Source organism: Pleurodeles waltl, chromosome 5, assembly GCF_031143425.1.
Source record: "Pleurodeles waltl isolate 20211129_DDA chromosome 5, aPleWal1.hap1.20221129, whole genome shotgun sequence".
Classification (NCBI taxonomy): domain Eukaryota; kingdom Metazoa; phylum Chordata; class Amphibia; order Caudata; family Salamandridae; genus Pleurodeles; species Pleurodeles waltl.
The window spans coordinates 1106659968-1106685706 of NC_090444.1; positions in this window are offsets into that span (position 1 = coordinate 1106659968).

Genomic DNA, 25739 nt, shown 5'->3' on the forward strand with positions numbered 1-25739 from the left:
GCAAGTTCAACTCTTGCAAGGAATCCCTTATTGACAAATGTACAGCACTGAAGTGCAAATTATCCAGACCAAAACCCTATAGGCCCTGGTTCTCCAAAGAGCTTTATGAAAAACCAAAGCTAATCAGGAAAAACACCATAATTCCTGATTTTGATTTACCTTCGCAAAATGAGAAAACAATACAAAGACCAAATCCTCAGAGCCAAATCCTCCCATATAAGAGACCTCATGAATGCCACAGAGAATAGACTGAAGCGCCTGTGGGAGTAGTAAATCTTGCACCTTCGAAGTCCAACGCTTCCCACCTGTTCAAGGTTATCGCAAAGTCTACTAGGCATGCTATCACTTTGGCTCCTAAGCCTGTGGTCCGTTGAAATGACTTTGTGAATTTCTTTTATAAAAAAGTTACCAACATCCATATTTTGCTTCCCATCATTGAAATGGTTGAGTCTCTACCATGCAAAACAATACAATCATTGTCATTTTTCTCTCCAATCTCTGAGCAGGACCTACTACAAACTATATCCAAAGTAAAAGTCTCAAACCATCACAATGCAGGATCTATCACCAAATCTTTTGCCACACAGCTAATCCCCATATGGACGAGCTTGGTCAATTACTCTCTCAATCATTGCCTCTTCCCTGAATGACTAAAATGGGGTCAAATCACTCCACTCTTTAAAAAAAACAACCTCTCGATCCAGAGAACCTGAACAACTACCACCAAGTCTCCACACTCCCATTTTAGGCAAAGTCACACATCCAAACAACCAACCTTCTAGACACTCTCCAAAAAGGTTTCCACCAGGGTCACAGTACAGAAACTGTGATCCTCCAAATAGCAGATGACTCACTTAGAACCCTTGATTCCCGCAACTCCTGCCTCCTGGTCCTCCTGGATTTATCTGCTTCATTTAACATTGTCAATCATCATGACCTCTTTTGCATCCATAGGATGTGGAAGAATGGTCCTCAACTGGTTTTCCTCTTACCTACCCAACCGTTCCCAAATTGTGAAAATGAGCAACTCATTCTCGAGGCCAGTCAGCATTAATCAAGGGGTCTCCCAAGGGTTGATCCTCTCCTCATCCTTCTTAACCCCTACCTAGAAACACTATGTGTGATTCTCAGAAACTCCGAGATTCTCTCCCACATCTACGACGACGACACACAAATATACTTGAAAATCTCATCCCATGCCCTGCTTCAAATACTCTCTTAAAGATTCAAAACTGGATGTCCAACCACCATTTAAAACTCAGCCCAACAAAAACAGATATTCTCTTGATCTCACCTCCAAAAGTAAAAAAAAAAGCCTGTACAAGAATGGATGGGCAACTTGCCAGCCTTTGTAGACTGCTGCACCACTGTCATGAGTGCCAGATCACTTGGCAACACTCTGGACAATTATCCTAACCTTCACAACCGCATAGCATCCATGGCGAACAGAGCACAGCACCTAATTAGGCCTCTTTGGGTCATCAAATCAAATGATTCCAGAACAAGACCTCAAAACAGTGGTGCTCTCTCATTCGCACTAGGCTATGCTATGGAATCGCCCTTCTCTCAGGCATTACCAAAGCTCATCTAGGTCCACTGAGAGCAACACTACATGCTGCAGCATGCTTCATCTTAGATATCAAGAAATCTGACTACTTTTTTCCCACCCTGTTAACCCTCCAATGGCTCCCCATTGAAATGCGGGTCCAATTCAAAATCGCTTGGATCACCCACAGAGCACTGCACTCCTCTTCACCCTCCTATATAAATGAGAAACTGAAAATCTCCAGAGCAACTAGGCGTTCCAGAAATGTCCAATCCCTACTCCTGGAACCTCCCACCTTCGGGCAAAAATGATACATGAATCAATCCTTCTCTGGCAGCGTCACTAGAATCTGGAACTCTCTGCCTAACTCACTCCATCTAACCACCTGCCTAGGTACCTTCAAAAAGGACCTCAAGCTCCTCGTATTTGACAGACATCTTGGTTAATTCATCCTGAACCAGACTTATTTACTTTCTCCAATGCGCCCTTTTCTGCCTTTGTTTAACTGTTCATGTCCTGTGCCCTATTGTTGAAACTGTCTCTTGTGGTAACTTCTGTATACATACACTGATGTAAATTTCCAAGTTCAACTACTATTCATGTAACCCGCTGTTATTTTGTGTGTTGTAAAGCGCTCTGATGCCTTGGGTGCAATGTCAGCACTATACAAAATTAAAAATAAAACTAATAAATAAATAAATATTATTGATAATATCAATGTAATATTTGCAGTAACATTTTTGAGAAGAAAACTATGCCTGGCAGAGCTGCCCTACCCCCCTCATCAGACTGCCCTCCCCCAAGGGGGTGGCCAGCCAACCCCACCCTAGGGGAGCGGCAGCAGAGCAAGGCTCTGATCCTGCCGGCACTCTGAATGGCAGGTTCTAGTGATGATACCCGATCAACAGAACACGCACAGCAACTTTGAAATTCCTGAACCCAGATGAAGGCTTGAATCCCTACTGTTGTCTCATTTTTTCCTTTTGAGTTTTTGTACAGTAAATTTTAAGGGGTGCGTGAAATGGATATCTTGCATTGAAATATAACGTTTTACTGCACATTTAGGTTCTGCTTTTGTGTGAAGAGATTACTTCACAAAACAGTCACCCCTCCCTGCTGTGGTTCTGGCCCTGGTCCTTGTTGGGCTGGCTTCCTTTTATGTGGTTGCTGTTGCCATGTGTTTGTGCAACTATCTGACCCCTATCTGTCCCCTGTTGTGGTGGTGCGACAGTGGACCAACTTTCTTGTGTCTGAGTGTAAGGTACATTCAGGTTTCCTTGGGTTTCGGTTTGTGGATGGAAGTTTTGCAGAGCCTGGCCCTAGGTCATTGAAATCTGTTTGTGATATACATTTAGCCAGCATCTGTCGGACATGTGGCCCATTCTTTGGCAATAGTGACATTCTATAAGGTTGGCTGCTTCCAACCTTCCTGGTTTCTGCTGTTGTTGCAATGTTGTGGTGGAGCACTCTCCCTCAAGGGCATTCATTATTATCAATTTGTGTTAGATCAGCTTCGTGATATCTCTTTGGGCTTGCTCCTGTCTTTTCCTCCCCTTTTCTTGTTTCTCTTAGTGATAGTGAAATATGTGAGTTTGTATTTCCTGCCAGGGCTTAATGTCTAGCCCCACTAGGCTGTCCAATCCACTTTGAAGTTTGGTGGGCAGCCTCTTTTTGATGATTTTGTGAAAGAATGCGACCTGGGGCCCGTATCGGTCCATGGCAGTCCTGTCTCTTTTCCCCATCATTCTCTCATTCTAAATCAGAAAATCAGCTATGGTATCCCAAGCTTTCATGCTTTCTGCTATTAGACCTCCTATATCTGGGAAGTCAGGGAACATTGCCCTCAGTGCCATTCATATTTGGTACCTGTATGAATCAAATGTAGCTCAGTCATGCTCTGTGTTTGTCAGGTTGATTGCTGGGGTGCAAGCTCAGATGGACACCATATTAGTTTGTTCTCCGATGAGTCTTAGTCTTAGCAGACCTTTGACATCGCCTATCGCTAGGTTTTTTCCCATGGTGTTCTTCTCAAAGCATGAGATCCATGTCCCTGCCCCATCAAACAATGGTGGTAACTAGGTCCTTAGCCCTTCTTTATTCATCTGAGCCCATGGCACATAGATGGTCACTGACGTGACCTTCTGCAGTAGCGGGTACATTTTAGCTGTGGGTAGCTCTGCTGACATAGAGTTCCCATCTTCTTAGATAATCCTGCATGGGAAGTTCCACTTGGGATCCCCGCTCTCCATGCCAGATGCATTCTTCTGTAACAGCAATGTCCTCTGGTTCAAAGAATCCCTCCTCCAGCCAGGGTCTATTATACTGGTCAATTTCCTTGGTCCTGTGGGCTAGCAGGTGAAAAATGTATCACACAAAGATCTCCCCTTCCTCTCGGGTCACAATCTCTCTTCGGGTTAGTTTGTCTGTCCTGCATGTTCGGGAGGAGCAGCAGACATCTTCTTCACTGCTCCCCTTGTGCGCACATAAATGTGCTATCTTGGTTCTCCTGTTCTAAGTTGAGTTTGCATCAGGCTACCTTGGTTTCTTATTTCTTGGTCAGCCCCTCTCTTACGTTGATGGCCTGTTGAGGCTCGGACCCCAGCCAAAAACCTTTCCTTTAGTTCTGCCTTGAACTCTTCTTCAAATGATGCTCTGTGCCTACTCCTGCTTTCCTCAGGTGGGGATCGCGCTGCTCTACTCTCTCGTTGTGCTACCAAGGTGCAAGCTCTCTCTCTCCCTCCTTAGTTTGCACCTTTCCTCTAAATCCCACCTGGATCTCCACCTTTACTCTGAGCTATGTGCTGTTCTTTTTGGTTGGGACTTGCCCTTAAACTCACTTTCTGTTGTTTCGTCAGCTACCTGAGCAAGCCCTGTGGCTCCCCCCTCATCATCAGTTCCCTGAGGACTGGGACCCCTTCCTTTTCCCTGCTAGTTGTCTCACTGCCCAGTACCACTATGAATCTTTCTGTCACTCGGGTGTGTTTACCAGAACCAGTGGGAGTGCGTGTTCTCTGTGCCGCTGAGATGCGATGGGCTGAACAAGACAGACAGGGGTTGAGCTTCTGGGTGGTCTAGCACTGGACTGAGGTTGAGGTGCAATTGCCTGGGCCTGCTGGTATGTTAGTCTGTCATGCCTATCCCTAACAATTATTGTTCGGTAAGGGTCCCTTCAGCTCCCTTGAGTAGTGGATTAGTATAACCCAATTTCGGGATGGCAGGCAGGGAAAGCACCTCCATTTCTGTATATGGCAGGGGAGGCGTGAACGCCTTGCTTGCTGATTGCAGGACAGGATTATCAGTCTGTGCCTCCTCAAAGATGGCCCATACTTCCAAAAATGCTTCTCTTTTGTCCTTATTTTGTCCTACGTATTTGGTCAATATGTGTATTTGTGTGTGTTTGATTGTGTTAGTATCAAAAGTTCCCTTTTTTGGCCAGTTAAACGTGTGTGCCTCAGTGTTTGTGTACAATTCATGGAAAAACTTTTGGTGTTTTTTAGCCTGGTCATCATGTGCTTTAGTGGCGATTCCATGATAAGTTTGTGTATTTTTAGGGGGGACAGACATACTTCTAGACTCTCTAGTTTTAGGGAATCTTAAGTTTTAAACATCTAGTTTTTCTACTTTTAGGGAATCTTAAGCTCTACTCTGGTCATGGGGAAATATATATACTGGGATCGCTAGCTCTAACTACTTAATATGAGCACAGCGTTATTTACAAATGCATCATCATGAATATTTCACGAACACAAACAACAAAGCATATGAAGGGTCATATCCTAGGGGAAAGTTTGATTCTTAATTCTAGGTCTGTGAAATCAGGCATCCAAATAGCAAGCTTACTTTGGTATTAAATAGTAGTTTGTGAGACTTATCAATGCCTATATATAGCACATTGAGTCATCAACAAAAAACAATACTAAAAATAAAACACAGGTGTGAGAAAGTAGCCTCTTTCTAACATGGTTATCCCAATTTTTGGCCTGTTTGTGGGCATTTGTCAGTGTGTTTTTACTGTCTCAATGGGGTCCTGCTAGCCAGGACCCCAGGGCTCATATTTTAAAACCTATTTGTCAGTGTGTTTTGCCTGTCTCACTGGGATCCTGCTAGCCAGGACCCCAGTGTTCAGAGTTTGTGGCCTATCTGTGTTGTCAGTATGCTTATCTATGTCACTGGAGTTCTGCTAACCAAAACTCCAGTGCCTATGCTCTCTCTACTTACCAAATTTGTCACTACAGCTTAGGGCCTTATTTATACTTTTTGGTGCAAAACTGCACTAAGGCACTTTTGCCCCAAAAGGTTTTGCACCGGCTTGCACCATTTTTTAGCACCAGCTGGCCACCATATTTATGGAATGGTGCAAGCCGGTGCAAAGGGTAGGCTAGCTTAAAAAAAAATGACATTAGGCACTTTTGAGTCAAAATAAATGATTCTGACCAGATTAGCATCATTTTTTGACGCTAAGGGGCATATTTATACTCTGTTTGCACTGAATTAGCATCATTTTTTTTTACTCTAATTCAGTGCAAAACTAACTCCATATTTATACTTTGGTGCTAGACCCGTCTAGCGCCAAATTTATGGAGTTACAGTCATTTTTTGGAAGTGGAAACCTACCTTCCTTTAATGAGATGCAAGGTAGGCGTTCCCGTGCAAAAAAATGACTCTATGGCCTTAACACCATATTTATACTCCCATGTAAAAATGGTGCAAGGGAGGGAGGAGGGGTCAAAAAATGGGGCAAAGCTTGCTTTGCCCCATTTTTTAAGACCTGGGTCAGGGCAGGCGTTAGGGGACCTATGGCCCTATTTCCATGGTGGAACACCATGGAATAAGCCCAGAGGTGCCCTCCCTAGGCCCTAGGGGCACCCCCACCCACACTAGAGGGACTGCGAGGATGGGGGACCCCATCCCAGGTAAGTACAGGTAAGTGCATTTTATTTTTGAAAGTGCCATAGGGGGCCCTGAAATGGGCCCCCATACATGGCACAGGGTGCAATGGCCATGCCCAGGGGACCCCTGTCCTCTGTGCTGGCCACTGGGGTGGTGGGCATGATTCCTGCCTTTTTTAAGGCAGGAGTCATGTGGCATGGTAGGTTTAGCACCATAAAATGACGCAAATCTGATTAAAGTCATTTTTTTTTACTCTAACCTGCCTAAAGCCATTTTTGGTGCTAAACCCTCTTCTTCTATACTGCCAGCCCCACTCTAGCCTACCCTTTGCACTGGCTTCCACCATTCCATAAATATGGTGCCCGGCTGGTGCACAGAAATGGTGCAAGCCGGTGCTAAACTTTTTGGTGCAAAACTGAGTTAGTGCAGTTTTGCAGCAAAAAGTATAAATAAGGGCCAATATTTTGTAAGTTTACGACACTTTTGCGTCATAAAATGATATTAATGCGGTGCAAAAAAAGTTTAAATCAGGGCCTTGGTGTTAGATGGGTCTAGCACCAAAGTATAAATATGGAGTTAGTTTTGCACTGAATTAGAGTAAAAGAAAATGACACTAATTCGGTGCAAACAGAGTATAAATATGCTGCAGAGTATAAATATGCCCCTAAATATGGCGTTAAGGCCATAGAGTCATTTTTTGCACGGGAACGCCTACCTTGCATCTCATTAAGGCAAAGTAGGTCTCCACTTTCAAAAAATGACTTTAACTCCATAAATGTGGTGCTAGAGGGGTCTAGCACCAAAGTATAAATATGGAGTTAGTTTTGCATCGAATTAGAGTAAAAACAAAATAACACTAATTCAGTGCAAACAGAGTATAAATATGCCCCTTAGTGACTCCATATTCCAATTCTGATTGGCACACTAGAACCCCCTTATAAGTCCCTAGTATATGATACCTAGATACCCAGGGCATTGGGGTTCCAGGAGATCCTTATGGGCTGCAGCATTTCTTTTGCCACCCATAAGGAGATCATACAAACCTTTCTTCAGGGCTGCACACACTACTTCACAGCCATTATACACTGCACTAAGTAATGTATGAGCCACCTATATGTCGAACCTTCATTTACTGAAGGTTAGGTGCAAAGTTACTTTGTGTGAGGGTACTCTTGAACTAGCAAAGGTACTCCCATGTTGTCCAGGACCAATTCCCCATGCTTTGTGAGTGTGGGATACCATTATAAGCGTGTTCTACATATATGTCAATACATATATGTAGCTTCACAATAGTAACTCTGAATATGGTCATGTAAATTGTCTAATATCATGGAATTGACCTCCCAATCCAAATCTGGTATTGTGGGGCCAATCCCATGCACCCTGGGGGCTCCACCATGGCCCCCAGTACTGCCAAACCAGCTCTCTGAGGTTTCCTCTGCAGCCCCAGCTGCTGCCACCTCACAGACAGGTTTCTGCCCGCCTGGGGCTTGAGCAGCTCAGTCCCAGGAAGGCAGAACAATGCATTTCCTTTAGGAGAGGGGTGTTACACCCTCTCCATTGGAAATAGGGGTTACAAGCATGGAGGGATAGCCTCCAAGAGCCTCTGGAAATGATTTGAAGGGCAAAAATGGTGCCCTCCTTGCAAAATCCAGTCTACACTGGTTCAGGGGCCCCAGGCTCTGCTCTGGCATGAAACTGGACAAAGGAAAGGAGAGTGACAAATCCCCTGTCCATCACCACCCCAGGGGTGGTGCCCAGAGCTCCTCCAGAGTGTCCCTGGCATTAGCCATCTTGGATTCCAAGGTGTGGGAATCCTCTGGAGACCTCTGAGTGCCAGCAGGTGATGTCAGAGACCCCTCCTGATAGGTGCATACCTGGGTAGGTAGCCAATCCCCCTCTCAGGCTATTTAGGGTCTCTCCTCTGGGTGTTTCCTCAGATTCGGTTTGCAAGATTCCTCCAGGACTTCTCTGCGTCCTCTGCTTCAGCTTCTGACTGTCCAATCAACCACAGACTGCTCCAGGAACTGCTGTAACTGCACCAAAGTATCTAAGACAACTCCTGTGACCTGCAACTTCAGCTCCAGCCAGCATTTGCAACAGTTTCCAAGGTGTGCACGCTCTGAGGACTGCCTGTCTTCACCCTGCACCAGAAGAACCAAAGGAATCTCCTGTAGAGTGAAGGAGTCACGTCCCTGCTTCTGCAGGCACCCTTCTGCGATGAGAACCGGTACTCTGGGACTCCTCTCCTGACAACGAGCATGCTCCCTGGAACACAGGTGGTAGACAAAGTGACCCAGACTGTCCAAAGATCCAGCTGTCATAATTTGGTAGAGGTAAGAGCTTGCCTCCCCGTGCTGCGACAGTACCCCTGTGCACTGGGTCTTCTGCAGCTCCTTGGGCTTCTGTGCACTTCTTCCAAATGTTCTTTGTGCAGAGCATAGCCCAGGTCCCCAGCACTCCATCTGCGATGCACAGCTCAGTGAGTTGTTCTCCGGTGGCGTGGGACCTTCCAGCGTAGTGCTGCGATGACTGAACTTTGCATCTCCTTTGTCCCGTGTTCTGGGACTCCTGTGGGTGCTGCCTGGTCTTCTGAGGGCTCTCTGAAGTGCAGAGAGCCCCTTCTGTCTCCCTAGTCTGAGTTGAGACCCCCAGGTCCCTCCCGGGTCCAGGCAGCTCCTTTTTGACGCAAACTACGTACTTGCTTGAATTAAGGCTTGTTGGCAGAATCCAGTGACGCAAACAGCCTGCATCCAACAACTAGACGCAGGACATCTCCTGCACCACGCAGGAACCCACAGCAATCTTCTTTGGTGCACTCCTGTACTTTTCTTCTGATCGGAGTATCCACTTTTGCACCTTCTTCTAGGTTGGCAGGGGCTCTTGTCCTTCTTGGACTCTTCTTCGACGTCTGGACTTACTTTGTTTCCTCTCTCCACAGGTCTTCAGGTCCAGGAATCCATTGTTTGTTGCTTGCAGTCTCTCTTGGTTCTTGCAAAATCCTTTATCATGACTTGCAGTGTGTCCTCAGGAAACTTGCTGTACTCTACTCCTGCTTTCCTGGGCTCTAGGGTGGGGTACCTTACTTACCTTTGGTGTTTTCCCATGCTCCCAGTGCCCCTCTCCTCACTACACTTGCCTGGGAGGAATTCGACATTTGCATTCCACTATTTTAATATATGGTTTGTGTTGCCCCTAAGCCCATTGCAATCTTTTGTATTTTCTACTGTTTGCTCTATTCTATGACTGTTTACTTACCTGAAATTGGTTACCAGTGTATATATTGTGTATACTACTTATCCCCCGAAAGGAGTATTGACTGTTAGATAATTTTGGCCTTGTGTCACTAAAATAAAGTACCTTTTTTTTAATAACACTGAGTATTGTCTTATTGTGTATGAGTACTGTGTAACTATTGTGGTATTGCAGGAGCTTTGCATGTCTCCTAGTTCAGCATTAGCTGCTCTGCTACAGCCTAAGCTGCTAGAACAGTGCCTACATTTCACTAATAAGGGATAACTGGACCTGGTATAAGGTGTGAGTCTCTTAGGTACCCACTACAAACCAGACCAGCCTCCTACAACAGGGGCATCAATTTACCAGCACCACAATATGAAAGAGACATAATTTTCAACTGGAAAAAAGAAAAACTGTCAAAGCACAGAAAAGGTGATGACTTTGTGAAAACTACCTTAGCCCGCTCCTAGCACATGCTATCCTGTGACCAAGGGAAGTCCTAAGTGGTAGAGAGGACCAAGTGAACCCAATAGTTTTATCAATATTGACTCCAAGGCAAAAATAACAATTTATGCCAAGAAAAAAGAGTTAACTTGTCAACTATAGGCCTTTCTTGGTCAAAAACAAGCTATGCCTAATCTCCTAGATCCCAATATTTTCTTCCCTAACATCCAAATCACACCCTATATCACAACCAGGGGTCATGAGTACCATCTGTATCATGTCCAGCAGTCAAAGTAAACAACGCCTCTCACTTCTTTCAGGTGCCAGTAGTGTTATGAAACTGGTAGCACTGAGAGACCCTTTTAGACAAAAAAAATAAGATTGAGGTGTGAGCCCTATATTACGGCCAGGGCCTAAGGTTACCATCTGTGTCAGGCCCAGTGTCCAAGCGGTGAGGTCTTAGCCCTATATAAGACCCAGGGTCCATGTGTACCATCTGTAAAATGCCCAGGGATCCAAGCGGTAGGCACCTCACAAAATTGAGATGCCAGCCCTATATCACACCCAGGGCCTATGCGTACCATCTGTGTAATACATAGCAGTCCAAGCAATCAACACTGAGCTATACTTAGGTGACAAGTGACAAGTGACAAAACAATATTCAAACAGTTAAAAAAATATTCACCTTTCTTAGTGTGCTGACCATCAAAAAAGGTGACTTCAGCAGTTTACACTTCTTCCTTGTTTGGCATATGCCAAATTTTGGGACTAAGGCTCTGCTGTAGTCTCTTACCCTTCTAACAGCAGCTTCAGGACAGACCTCCACCCAGTGGATTCAGCAAAATTTCCAATCAATTGCAGCATCTGCTCACCTTTCCTTGTTGCACAAATGTGAATCGTGTACGGGTGGAATCCCATTCTCTAGGTCGCAGTGGGGTCCAAGGAACCAATCAACTCCAATCTGGCTCATCAAAATGTTGCTTGAATGTGAATTTACTTTCAAAGAATGAAAGACAAGAGGTTTTTGGCAAATCAGAAACAGATTATTTAATTAAACATTACAGCCAGGAGGACAGTTACACAGCCCAACTGTCTCAAGTATAGTTGGTGTAAGCGGTGATTTGAACATTTCTCTGAGTACCATAAAATAATTACTGCATTCCTTTTAAGGTAAAGAATGTAAACATTTGTCTTGGAGTCATAAAGAAGATCCTGACAACAAATGCAGGTGAACCTTGACCTTGCATGGACACAATGAGGGCCAGTGGATAACGTGTCCAGATGTCCAGCCTGAGGGGCACGCGATTGCGGTATGATACTGTGCGTACTGTGCTCTATTTGGCTGAGTGTTCCTAATTACATGTGGCATCTGACTTTATGATGTTTGGTAATGCGTGCAACCCTCTGGCTATATGTGAATTATTGGGGCCATTCTCCTGGGACCATTGTGGTGTCGCTGCACCTATTTGTGAGACCTATCTTAAGTTTCCTGATTGTGAAGTTGTTTGCTATCTACGTGCTGCCCCACCTGTGACCTGTCAGTCAGTATCCTCAGACCTAGGTCTCGGAGCCTACCTGACCACATACTTTGGTGTCAAGATTGATAGACAGTTCATGACAGGTGAATTCTCTAATAGCGTTGTAATTTTGTTGTTATATGTGGATGTATCATTGTATAGATTGACATTGACTTTTTCAATATTAACAGAAACAGCCTGTTCTTTAAACATTTAGTTCAAAGAGCCTAAATTACTGAAGCAGTGTAACTATGTGGTACAGTCCTCCCAGGGTCTCTTACATAAACCAAGGTATCATCATCAAATAATTACATAATGTAAGTTGTGTATCCTAGTCTAAAATATCAGTTCATCATTTCCTTTCTCAATATTTCTTCTAAACACTTCATGACCATGCCTTAGTGCAGTAAGTTTAGGATTTCTGAGAGGTCCCAGTGGTGGTCTTAGGGTTTTCACCTTCTAAAATTTCACTTGCCACCAAGATTGTTTTGTGCTCACAGTTAGAGTCAATGGGTAGCCTGTACATTTCATCCTTGCTGAACTGCCTTCATATCCCATGGTGCTGTCCGCACCCTGCTTCTTCACTATGAGCAACAGTGTCTCAGGGGGTGTCTCAACCATGTCCCATGACAAGATGTCTAAGGGTGTGGTCTTCCGATACCTATGCCTCTGACATGCTGTAGGTAACAATATCCGAGGGGGCAACCAGTTACCCAAGGCCAATCCCCTAGAGCATAGAATTCTGGATGAACCCCTCAGGCACAAAGCAATATCCCTTATCAATAGAAAGCTCATTAACAATGTGTCAGACACCTTGGAGGCATGGACGGGCTATGGGAATGAAATGTTGGCAAGTTTTTCAGAGATGGAGTGGTCTAAGGAACTCATGAATCACAGTAGTGATTAAGACAAGGTTCCATGTCGTCCAGCTAAAACCTTTACATAAGACCTACTGTACAGGAGTGTTGTGGGCCATGATTGGTATGTCTGACAGTTATGTGTTTTCAGGGGCTATGGCCAGAAGGGAATGTTTATACATATACTGCGGGAGGCTCCTGCTCTACAGCCAGGAAGAGTGGTGACGACCCTGACAGCAGTCACACCAGTAAAGTTGCTGGGTTAAGCAACACATGTCATCAGCTGCACCACAGTAGTGTGTTTCTTTTGTGTTTATTAATATAATAAAGAGAATTTTAAAAAACGACCCATGAGTGCCAGAAGGTGTACCCACTTGCAGGCATTGTCAGGTGGTTTTGTTGTTTTTGTCTCAATTTTGTTCAGGGGTTGAAGGCTTCTCACCCTTTTTTATTGCCATTGCTGATATTTGCAGTCTCATGTCATCTCAAGGTTCTCCTTCTATCTCAGTTCTGATTACAAGGGAACCAAATGTCATTATCAAGAGAGAAACATATGTCTTAATTTTGCTGTGCAGCTCAAGGGACTGGGCATTTACACCAACAAGTGGATACAGACCATAGCAAAATACCATTACAAAACGTGCATGCAGCCAAGTTCCTCACAGAAGAAGAAATTATATCTCATGAAGGTCATAATCAGGTAGACAACTTGAAATATCAACATTTGGAGACAAGTATTTCACACAATGTGTAACCAAACACCTTAGTATAAGTAGGAAAGTGAGGTCATAGACACACATCAAATTACTCTCTCCATTTATGTGAAATTTACACATAGATCTCAAGAAGAGTTCAAGCATGAAGATGAATCCATGTCTCTAGGAGAAAAATGTCAAGTATTTCAAGACTTCCACAAAGAAATATCACAATGTAGTTATCCATCATCATAAATGACAACATTCCTCAAAAATCAAACCCTACTCCTTTCATTTGCAAACCCTTTTCTTACCTCTCTGTGAAGGCTGAAAACCAATAAAGCAAAGCATCAAAGATCTCTAACCAGCCTTTTACTAGGATAACCTAATTTCAGTCCCAGTAACTGACAAGAGCTTACTGCAATCTTGCAAGCTCTGGTGTCAATCAATGAACTTTCCAATACAAGGAAGCATTTTTTTAAAAACTATAAACATGTATATAGTTTCATCCTTACTGAAAGAATTTCCAGAGAGCCCCTCTCAGCCGTGTTATCAGTCTTCCCTAGCTTGAAAATTCATTATGGATCATGTTTTGGATTAAATTACTGCACCTGTTTAAAATAACACATGGTAATTCCAATCAGTATGACTTTCACAATGGTTGTAATATGGAAACAGCCATGGTAAAAATTTTAGATGAAATTCATGCATTCGTGATAAAGGTGGAACAAGGCTACTAGTCTTTCTTCATCTTCCATCAGCTATTGACACGGTTGCCACAAGCATGAGAGAAAAGAAAATTAGGGGCATATTTATAATGCCCTAGTGCCAGTTTACGCCACCTTAACGTCATTATTTTTTATGTTAATGTGAATGCATTGCGCCACTCTGTAACCCTTTGCGCTATATTATGCCTGCGCACGGCATAATGTATGCAATGGGGCCTTTCGCCTGTTAGGGGAGCCAGAAAAAGGATGTAAGGAAATCAAGAACAGGCATTAAAAGGGGGCTTCCATTCCTTAGAATGGCGCCCTGCATACTCTGCAGGAGTAGCACCAATATTTTGGCGCTAACCTTGCAGAGTACATCAATAGCATCATGAGAAATGACGCTATTGCCCCCTACCCTGTGCCACGGTGTGCCGTATTTTGCATACGGCGCACACATGGTGGCAGTAGGGAGGGGTTCTAAGGGGCGCAGGGAAAGTGACAAAAGTGGCGCTGCACCATGTGCAGCCCCACTTTCCAGAAATCTGCCCATTAGCTGCTTCAGATCCTTTTTAGTAAACTGCAAACAAATTGTCAGTCTTAGAAACTTTTCTTTCTGACACAGATCCTATGTGTATGGAGGTCCCTAATGATCTGTTTAACATCAATCTTTTTTAATTTATACATTTAACCCTTGAGAGATATGATGGAAAATCGTATTGTCGCAATCCACCAATATGTTGTTGACACTCAAATCTACCTGAAAATCTATCTTTTTTTGCATCCTCTAACATGGTTCTTCCAAACTTTAAAATTAATGTTGAATTTTTTTTCCCATTAAACCACAACAACACAGAATTAAATGTTGTTTGAGCATCAAATCTAATCCAAATCTGAGCCCACGTGGCTATTTGAAGTCCACTCTCTCAATTTCGGGCATTCACGTGTCTCCTAAATTAAGGGTCTGGGCATGTGGTTAAATCCTCATTACATCATGTCCTCCTGTATCAAAAAAGAATATATTTCTCTGGCACAATTCTCCTCTCCTTACAAAATTGAAGGAGCTTATTTACAAGTCCCTTGGGCTGCCCGTACATTACTTTTTATATGGGAAAAAGTGATGCACCAGTGGCGCACGGGGCTTGTAAATAAGCCCCTAAGTGCCTCAGTTATGAGGCCCTATTAGCACACTGCGCCACCAAAGCATAATTTGTTTTTATGCTCCAGTGGCATAGTGTGCCATCACATATTTACAAGGCCACGTAAAGCCACCTTGCATGGCTTTTCATGGCCTTGTCAATATGGGCCCTTTCACACATGTAACTGCACAAAAGGGGCGTTCCATGGGTTTTGCTGTTGGTGTTCCCACACAGCACTCATGGAACGCTAAGGAAGTCTGGCTCAGGGGTGGTGTAGAAGTTATTTCTCCCCATTTTTCATCTTTCTATGGGTGAGTGTTTAAAGTTGTGTCATATTTTGATTGGCCTATGGTGCTTCCATTTTACCAAGCATCCATGAGACCACCTAGCACACTTCTATACAATGATTCATTAGACTGCTAGACTAGTTGCCTGTACCTAGAAACTCAACAAGATAATCCTAACCCTGCTGCAGCCACAATTAATCTCAAGCTTGCCTGCATCATGTGTAGAGCACCTCAACTGCATAAAACAGCTTACCTTTCACCTGCCTCAAAATTCTTTGGGGAAATAAAAGCTTCATGAGCAGAATGGGGTTCAGACTTTTTTAGAGGCATTGTTTATTGCTAACAGCTAACAATAGCAGTACAAGTGAATAGACATGAACATTACAGCCATCCAAAACAATTGACATGCAAAAGTGAGTTATCAGAGAGCAGATTCCATCATTTTAAGAATTACATGTATATATATATCAATACTCTCCCATCCTAGTAACACAGGTGCCACATTACCTATGTCAAGAGAAACTTACTCCTCATCCTCAGAGGATACATCCTCTGACCCCCCTGCCCCACCTCAAACTTGGTCAGTAGCACCCACCCCCAAGCCTGGATGCCATCTTTCACATTGCTGTTGCATCTGCATTTTTGAAGGTGTACTTCCTCATCCATTGCACACTCACCAAGATCCCTCACCCAGCCATCCACACTACGGCTCATCTGTCCCAGCCAAGTAATTGTGACTCCTTTTTGCCAACCGCAGAAGCAATTGCAGGAATTTCAATTCCATTATTATGCCTTTACGCTTCTTAACATCTCCCAACAGGCAGACAACTGGGTCCAGCTTTATCATTACACTGAACACTGTTGCCATGCGCCTCATCACAGAGTCCCAGAAAGTTTTGACTTATGGGCAGTGCCATGCAAGGTGCACCAAAGGAAGTCAATTGCTCCTGGCATCAATGTCACCTACCAGCTCTATTTGAGGTTTATCCTATGCAGCAATGAAGGAGTAATATATGCACAATGCAGGAAATTGAAATGGACCAATTTAAATTGTGCATTACAGGATACTGTCTGGACCACAGATCAGGACCTGTTCCATTGTGCATCCTCAAAGGGCTTTGCTAGTTACTCCTCCCACACAGCTCTGGCCAGAAAGGGGGTTTTGTGTTTGTCAGCGAGCATGCCTTTGTATAGATGTGGGACCAGGTGGTGGGCTCCCCCCAGTTCCAGCAACCCACAGAGGCCAACAGAGTTTCCTCCCAGTTTTCCCCCTCCGACAGCCAATGGGCTACATGCTATAACTGGGAGGCCAAGCATTATAACTACATGTCCTGGACTACAAGCCCACCTTCCAATGTGGGCAAGTGCAGGAATTCATGGGCTATTCTACTCCTGCCTTCTGCCCATATAAGTGTTGTGAGAAAAAAATGTAGGGCCTTATTTATACTTTTTGGTGCAAAACTGCACTAAGGTAGTTTTGCCCCTAAAAGTTTTGCACCGGCTTGCACCATTTTTTAGCACCAGCTGGGCACCATATTTATGGAATGGTGCAAACCGGTGCAAAGGGTAGGCTAGCTTTAAAAAAAATGACGTTAGGCAGTTTTGAGTCAAAATAAATGATTCTGACCAGATTAGCATCATTTTTTGACGCTAATGGGCATATTTATACTCTGTTTGCACTGAATTAGCGTTATTTTTTTTTTACTCTAATTCAGTGCAAAACTAACTCCATATTTATACTTTGGTGCTAGACCCGTCTAGCACCAAATTTATGGAGTTAAAGTCATTTTTTGGAAGTGGAAACCTACCTTGCCTTAATGAGATGCAAGGTAGGCGTTCCCGTGCAAAAAAATGACTCTATGGCCTTAACACCATATTTATACTCCCATGTAAAAATGGTGCAAGGGAGGGAGGAGGGGTCAAAAAATGGGGCAAAGCTTGCTTTGCCCCATTTTTTAAGACCTGGGTCAGGGCAGGCGTTAGGGGACCTGTGGCCCTATTTCCATGGTGGAACACCATGGAATAAGCCCAGAGGTGCCCTCCCTAGGCCCTAGGGGCACCCCCACCCACACTAGAGGGACTGCTAGGATGGGGGACCCCATCCCAGGTAAGTACAGGTAAGTGCATTTTATTTTTGAAAGTGCCATAGGGGGCAATGAAATGGGCCCCCATACATGGCACAGAGTGCAATGGCCATGCCCAGGGGACCCCTGTCCTCTGTGCTGGCCACTGGGGTGGTGGGCATGACTCCTGCCTTTTCTAAGGCAGGAGTCATGTGGCATGGTAGGTTTAGCACCATAAAATGATGCTAATATGGTGAGAGTCATTTTTTTTTACTCTAACCTGCCTAAAGCCATTTTTTGGTGCTAAACCCTCTTCTTCTATACTGCCAGCCCCACCCGACTAAAGTCATTTTTTTAAACTCTAGCCTTCCCTTTGCACCGGCTTGCACCATTCCATAAATATGGTGCCCGGCTGGTGCACAGAAATGGTGCAAGCCGGTGCTAAACTTTTTGGTGCAAAACTGAGTTAGTACAGTTTTGCAGCAAAAAGTATAAATAAGGGCCAATATTTTGTAAGTTTGCGCCACTTTTGCATCATAAAATGACGTTAATGCAGTGCAAAAAAAGTTTAAATCAGGGCCTTGGTGCTAGATGGGTCTAGCACCAAAGTATAAATATGGAGTTAGTTTTGCACCGAATTAGAGTAAAAGAAAATGACACTAATTCGGTGCAAACAGAGTATAAATATGCCGCAGAGTATAAATATGCCCCTAAATATGGCGTTAAGGCCATAGAGTCATTTTTTGCATGGGAACGCCTACCTTGCATCTCATTAAGGCAAAGTAGGCCTCCACTTTAAAAAAATGACTTTAACTCCATAAATTTGGTGCTAGAGGGGTCTAGCACCAAAGTATAAATATGGAGTTAGTTTTGCACCGAATTAGAGTTAAAAAAAATGACACTAATTCGGTGCAAACAGAGTATAAATATGCCCCGTAATTTCTTAAAGATCATCCAAGGAAGCATGTCGAACGAGTTCTGCAATGTGTATAGGCACCAAGGTAGACACACCATTTTTACCACAGCCACTTATCCCATTTGAGACAGAGAGAAGGGTATTCCAAAATTGCTTTGAGTTGCTCAGACTCTTTGTGATTCTGTTAGTGTTATAGCGCTTTCACTGTTGCTCTTTGCATGCCGCCATGATTCCCAAATACTGAAACTGTTCAGTTTCTCATTGTGGTGGCAGAGACGACAGGGAAGCAGGGTCTGTAGCTGTCAGTAATCCCAGTGGGAAAACCAATGACTTGCTCTAGTTGATCTATAGGCTAGGGAGCTCTTCAAATGCATCCAGGTATCATGGAAGCAAAGGTAAGGACTCACGCAGAGCAGTAATTGAAAAGAGGGTGTTGTTGGCATAGAAGGGAACCAAATGACTTGCATCCACCACCCAAATACCCAAATTCAACATTTCCTGCTGAATATGAATCACCAGTTGTTCCAGCACTATTGCAAAAAGTAGGGGTAAGAGCGGGTAGCCCTTTTGCGTGCCCCTACCCACCACCCATGAGTCTGAACATAAGCGACCAACCTTCACCCTGGCTGTCCGTGCAGAATACAACAGATGCACCCATGACTGAAACTGCGGGTCAAATCCCATTGCTTCCAATACACACATCAGATAGTGCCAATCTACCATTTGGAAAGCCTTGGCAATATCGATAGAGGCCACTACCATTTCCTCTCTCCTATCCTCAATCTCATGCATGACATGCATGAGTCGTCTCTGGTTCATAGTAGCGTTTGACCTCAGAACAAACCCACACTGGTCCAGGTGGACCAGCCTGGAAATCACCAGCTGCAACCGAAGGGAAAGGACCTCTGTGTCCGTGTTGATCATTGTAAGGAAACAATAGGTGGATGGGTCAGTGGATAATGAGCCTAGCTTTAACACCATAGCAATGCAGCCCCCTCGCATGGATGGGGACAAAATTCCTCAATCACGGGTGAGTTGGTACATCTCAAGCAGCCATTGCGTAACCTCAGGAGAAAAGCCTGATGAAACCCGGCTGAGAAGGCACCACTCCCCAGGGTCTCCCCTCAGAAGTCATGAAAGCATTGTCCTAACCTCCTCCAATGTGAGGACTGCATCCAGCTCCTGAGCCTCTACTTCCTCCATTAGTGGAATTGAGAGGATTATCAGGAAATAGGCAATGTGCTCCAGGGTCCGGGTGACATGGACAAGAATACACCTGTTCCAGATGTTCTCTAAGGGGCAGTGCTATTTCGTGCTGGGTATATGGATCACACCCCTAAGGAGTCCCAAGGTGTACAATAGGAGGACATGGTGTCTCCAGGCAGAGGATCTAGGCCAGGAGTCACCCAGTGCTGTCCCCCTCTTTACATAGCATCTGACTATAAGACTTCTGAGTGTAGCATTCTAGCCAGTCTCTCACCAAGGCCACCTGACTCTGCAATGTCATCTCATCTCATGACCCTGTACATCCTATGGGGGAAGCCTCTGGATCTCCACTAATGCTCTGTCTGTAATACTCAGCGCACCCCGCAGGAGAGACCCACATGCCATCTCCTCAGAACAGCCTTCATTGCTTTCATTACATTGCGCGGCGCTGGGAAGTAGTCTAATCGATCTCATAGTAATCAGTCAGAGCACCTGCTAGAGCATCCCACTGCCCACAGGAGAATGCTGAATAATTAGCATAATATAAATGACCCCTCCATTTATTTGCCAGTTTCTTATCTTCAGCATCAGTGAGGTGAGTTTCCTGTAGGCACGCAAAATTAACACCATGCCATATGAGGAGGGGTAACACCCTATAACGTTTCTTATAGTAACCTAGCCCCGCACATTCCAAGATAATAGTTTATTCTTGCTTGGGATAGTCATCTAGCTGGTCTATCAGTTGGTGTATCAGTTGTCTGGCTTGCATAACTCCCTCACATGTCAAGATGGCAATGAACACACAGGATCAAACAACTACAAACCCATGTAAAACTCCCCACCCAGGATAAGTAGTGATAAATAAAAAACATGCACATGCCCATAGTTTTCAATGTGCTAGGATGTGCAGCATCAAAACTCCACCTCACACAAATGCAAATATACTCCCCAACACATCCAACAGTGGGAACCCCCTCCTCAACTGCTCATGTGAAACAATAAGGAAACAATGTTATTATCTAATGGCGTAACTGTGTAAATACTCTCTGCACTACAGCAGCACTTGCATCTGCCATCCTTCTATACTCCGCTGTCCTCCCTTGTATTATCTATTGGCAGGAGGCTCCCTGGACTGTCACACATCTCCCATCAACAATCTCCCGTACCACCCCCATAATCAAATGCTATTCACACTTCAGGGTGCAAGCTCAACATCACCATCAGGACAACTCGCAACCTATCCAGTGCCACTTTCTCAAGTCCCCATTCTGTATCACATTGCAGTACATTCCTTTCTGCCACCTTTCACTGTTAATATGTTCCTCAGAAATGATAGCCCATCCCTAATGTTCCAGTGTCCAGAATAACATCCCCTGCATCCGCTGGAGAGTCTGAGTCCTCTTCCTCCTTGGAGATCTCCTTCCGGGTCTTCAGCTCCATCTGCAGGTCACTGCCATCTTTGTGTATTACTATGTAGGCGGTACCACCTGTTACAGGTTGTGTTGCACTCCCAGGGTGATGGTGTCAGCCCCCATACCACCTTCCATTTGCATTGAATGCTTCCACTTCAGCCAATTGACGCACCTGCGGTGGACTGCCATGTTCAGCCAAGTACAGACAACCTCCAGTTGCTCAAAGAAGTGAGACTTTTCTGCAGCAATGATTTGAAGTATATGTTGAAGACCCATAGTCTGGAACCACTTTTTAACTTCCAGGAATGTCTTACAGCGCTCCTGCACCTTTTGTGTACAACCATGGTAAATTGCAATGTTTCAGGTCCTCCAATTGTAGGGTTGAGGCCTCCCTAACCACTCACAGGATCATATCCCTGTCCCGATAATTCAACAGGTAAGCAATGAGGGCCCTCACAAATGCGCACAGTGAAGGAAGCAGCAACAGAGCTCTGTGAACACACACAATGACAAAGTTTCTAGACAGTCCTGCATGCAGTAGTTCATCTTTTACCCATTGTTCCAGGAACTGCTCTGCTGACTGCCTCTCCACCCACTCTGGAAAGCCCATCAAGCGTGTGGTGATTCGCCTCGAGTGTCCCTCTGCATCTTCAACTCGGTCCTTCCGTCTGCATCTTCAACTTGGTCCTTGAGAGTGGCAGTGACCGTGGCCAGACACGCCACTTGTTGCTGGAGTTGTCACATGTCTGTCTGAAAGGAGGTGATGTTTTCTTCTATGATTTTGCACAAGTCAGCCCGGAGCAGGTTCCCCCCCTCTGATACTCCAGCAATCTGTACCTCCCAGTACCACCCTGGTCCCCTGGATGGCCTCCAACAGAGCAGCACAGGACAGCTCCTCTTGTCACGCCGGGGAGTGCTCTGGCATACCCCAAGTACCTTTTCTGGTTATGCTTGTCTTTTTGGGTCTGTCCTTTGCCATGATGAGGCCAGGAAAATGCAGATTATCCTCATCAGATCCACAGCAGGTGGAGTGGCCTACTGTATAACAGACAGTCAGAGGTGGTGGCAGGAGAAGCAAAAGTGGAATTGGCCCCAGGCCGGGAAGAAATGGGTTCCAGTACAAACAGCCCTCAGTTCTGGCCCAGAGCCCACAGGTGATGGCTCTCCTCAAAGGACACAGCCGTGAATTGCCACTTGAATGGTCACAGCATCCCCAAGAGCCCCTAGAGCCTACATGTCCTTCATCTCACCTCCTTGGTCACTGCCAATTCCTGCCATCTGGTCCTCCCATGCACTCAGAAGTCCAAGGAACAGCTCTTTACGCACCGGCCACTAGTACACTATTTAGGTGCCCAAAGTAGTGAAGCCACCACAGGCCAACACCCTGTTGCATTTCTGGTGCTTTAGGAATGTTCAGGCCTTCAATATTGTCCCCTCTCAATAAAGAATGTCTCATTGTATCTATCCACTCATTCATAGGAGGGGGAGGCAAACCCAACAATCCCCACAGGCATCACTGGGGGAGTCAGCACTGGGTAGGATAGAGCCACTGTGGGCAAGCAGAGGAATAGGCAGAAGTCTCCAAGTACCAGCTCCTCTGCCTAGGCAAGTCAGGGGATCTAACCCTCTCCCAAGGCTCCAATGGATCACAGGCAATGCATTGCACACTCTCTTTGTGCAGCATGTGTTTTGTGCAGGAGCTGGCCTCCACCCCCTAGACTGCCACAAGGCCCCAACTCTCAAGCTGGGCCGCAGATGCACTTCCGTTAGCTGCAGTACGTTGGGCTCAGCAGGCGGGGAGCTAGCAGCATAAGCTATCATCTGCCGGACCCAAAAATTCCTTCACTACCTCTTGCCAGTCCCGTTGCACGGCAACCAGGGACCACTCAATCATCAGAGGGTCACCTGATGGAGCTCACCCTATGGTAAGGTCCACAGGAGGCCCACTGCTCCTCTGCCAGGCCAGGACGCTGCTCAATAGTCTGCAGGCTACAAGAGGGTTCCCTCTGCTTTCCTGTGAGATGCCTAGAAGGTTTTCAGTATTTGTCCCCATGTTGGGCCTCAGGGATACTCTGCAAGGTGGTCAGCTCCTGCTCCTGGTTAGACTTTGTCGTTCATAACTTTTCTTAATACTGAATGTACCATAACTCGGAGTTCATTCTTTCATTTTTTTCTAAAAAGTTGAAATCTTTACATCTATGTACAGAGCTACAGATATCTGCTTTTTCCTTCCTTGATGAGATAAAATTGAGGTTTATATAAACGTGAAATACATGAATAAATAAAACAAACAAGCAACAAAATAAATCATTCTGCAGCAAGAAGTCAGTTAGGCAATCGAGCACCGAGAACCGAAATCGCGCATCAATAATATCGATATCTATTGAAACGATTCCCTGATCACATCTAGATTTCAAGAAGTGAACAGGAGCCAAAAGCATATATTATCTAATGAATGTGAGAAGGTCCAAGTAGTGCAGGGACTAAAAGAGTCGTCTGAAACCATACGGGAACAGAGATCCTCTACTGAGATGATTTAGATAAGCACCAATTTTGTCCGCATAACTGTTAGCTTACATATAGGTGCTTGCAATTTGGAATTTGGAAATTAATTGCAAACCACTTAACACACCTGGAGCAAGCCTCTGCGCAGGTAGGTTTATACCGTGGGAAGAGCAGCGGCACAACAACAGCAAAATCACCTTTCATCTTAACACCTTCAGGCTCATTGTAATCTTTTCATCAGATATCCCTGTTCAACAAGCCCGCCTGAACTGCGGTTGACACCCCAGACTCAATCATAGGTCTGCAATGGAGAACCAATATCTCAAACTTTATACACGTGGGATGTGAGGATATGTAGCAGAAGGTAATAGAAGAGGGTCCCTTGTGACCTTGGTGGGTGGAAGGACAAGGGACATGCTTACAGCGGGTGGTCAATGGGGTCACCTGAAGTTAGGAAGGCAGCCAGGGCAAAGCATAAACTCATTAGTTCTCACTTTATGTATTGGAATTTGTGGATACTGACCAATGCAATTGTATGAGTGTCAACACAATCATAATTGTGATTGTATGCGTGTTAACAAATTCACCTCTGCCCAAGTTGCATAGCTAGCTAGTGTGTATCGGCACACTGTTTCTTCATTTACTCTTTGGTGCTCATGGATTTCAGAAAGGTTCAACTATCATGGATATAAAGTGTATCCTAAGTCATCTTAAAAGATGCAAACATAAGTTGTCTCCAGTACCCTTGTAATAAGAGCACAGGAAGCAGTGTATTGTGAAAGGGAGTGATTGGTAATGTGTTGATGACTGTACATGACAGATGTCTGCTTTTGAGCCCAGGTGTATTTAGGGTTATCATTTGTCACATCTTGCTTGGTTATTTGTGATATTTGACTTACATAAGTAGAATCCTGCCCATAGTGGGAATGCACGGGTTGCCTCATAGTCTTGTGGAAGACCAGCGGGCCATGTGCAGTATTGAAAATGTATGTTAGATATGCTTTGGAGTTCATTTGAAATTTTTTGAAATGGGGCCTTTGCCTTGTGTGTCATCTACTTGCTTGTGTTTTTTTTTTTTTTCCTGGACCACTAAAGTACATTCCTTCTATTTTTTCTAGTGTTGCTTCTACGTTCTCCCAACCATGGATTAGTATTTTCCCAATGTGCATTTTGTTAGAATTACAATGTATTGCACCATCATTTTTCACAGTGATATCCGTTTTAGTAAAAGAGCAAGGGTGGGGAAGGGAGAGTTAGGCAGCAACATACGCCAAGGGGAAAGGTTCGCCCTTTGACCACAGAAAGAAAGAAACATCATGGTTTGGCATCAACCAATAATGAATCATACCAATCCCTGCTTTCATTCAAAGTGGGTGAGGTCAGCAGCATTGGCAGGATCTCCCTCTGGTGTGTGTCAGATTATAAGGAGCATCTAGTATGCACTATCCCATAGAAAGCCTTTGGCCCATATTTATGAAAAATGGTTCACAACTTCGCTAACGCAGTTGTGCGTCATTTATTTTAACGCCGGCTAACACCATCTGTGCACCATATTTATAAAATGACGCATGATGGCCCTAAGGAATGGCTAGAGTCTAAAAAAAAAAAGGCTAGCCGGTGAGGGGTGGGCATTAGGGGAAATGGCGCTGGTGGGTCTGAAATGGCGTTAGGCTGGCTAGCGGCAAAATATCTGCACTAGGGAGCCTAGCGTCATTTTTTGACGCACAAATAGCCAAACAATGACTCCTATCTAAGTTTAGACAGGAGTCATTACCCCTACCCCAATACCCACCACAGGGGACCAGTTTACCCTTGGCAAGCCCTACATAAAATGCTCCAGCAGGGGGTCCCAGGTTAGGGGCCCTCAATATTCAAACACTTACCTGCCACTTACCTGGGATGGGCTCCCTCCTACTGTAGTGTCCCTGTAATGTTGGTGGTGGTATAGCTGGGGGTTGGGGTGGGCATCTTTGTGACCTTTTTCATGGTGTTTACTTGTAGAAATGGGCCTACCTGCACTTTAACGCCTGGTCTAATCAGGAGTTAAATAATGATGCTAAACGGGCTTAGTGCCATTATTTAGGCCCGCCTCCCACGTGCTCGTCATTTCTGCATCAGCAGTTAAATATGGCTCTGGGGGGCTAGTGTTTTTTTTTAGGATGGGAACGCCTACCTTGCATCTCATTGACGCAAGGTGGGTTGGCATATCCGGAAAATGGCGCTAACTCCAATATTTTGACGCTAGACGGGTCTAGCGCCAAATATGAATATGGAGCTACGTTAGTGCTGCTTTAGCTCCACAATAAATGGTGCTTTGG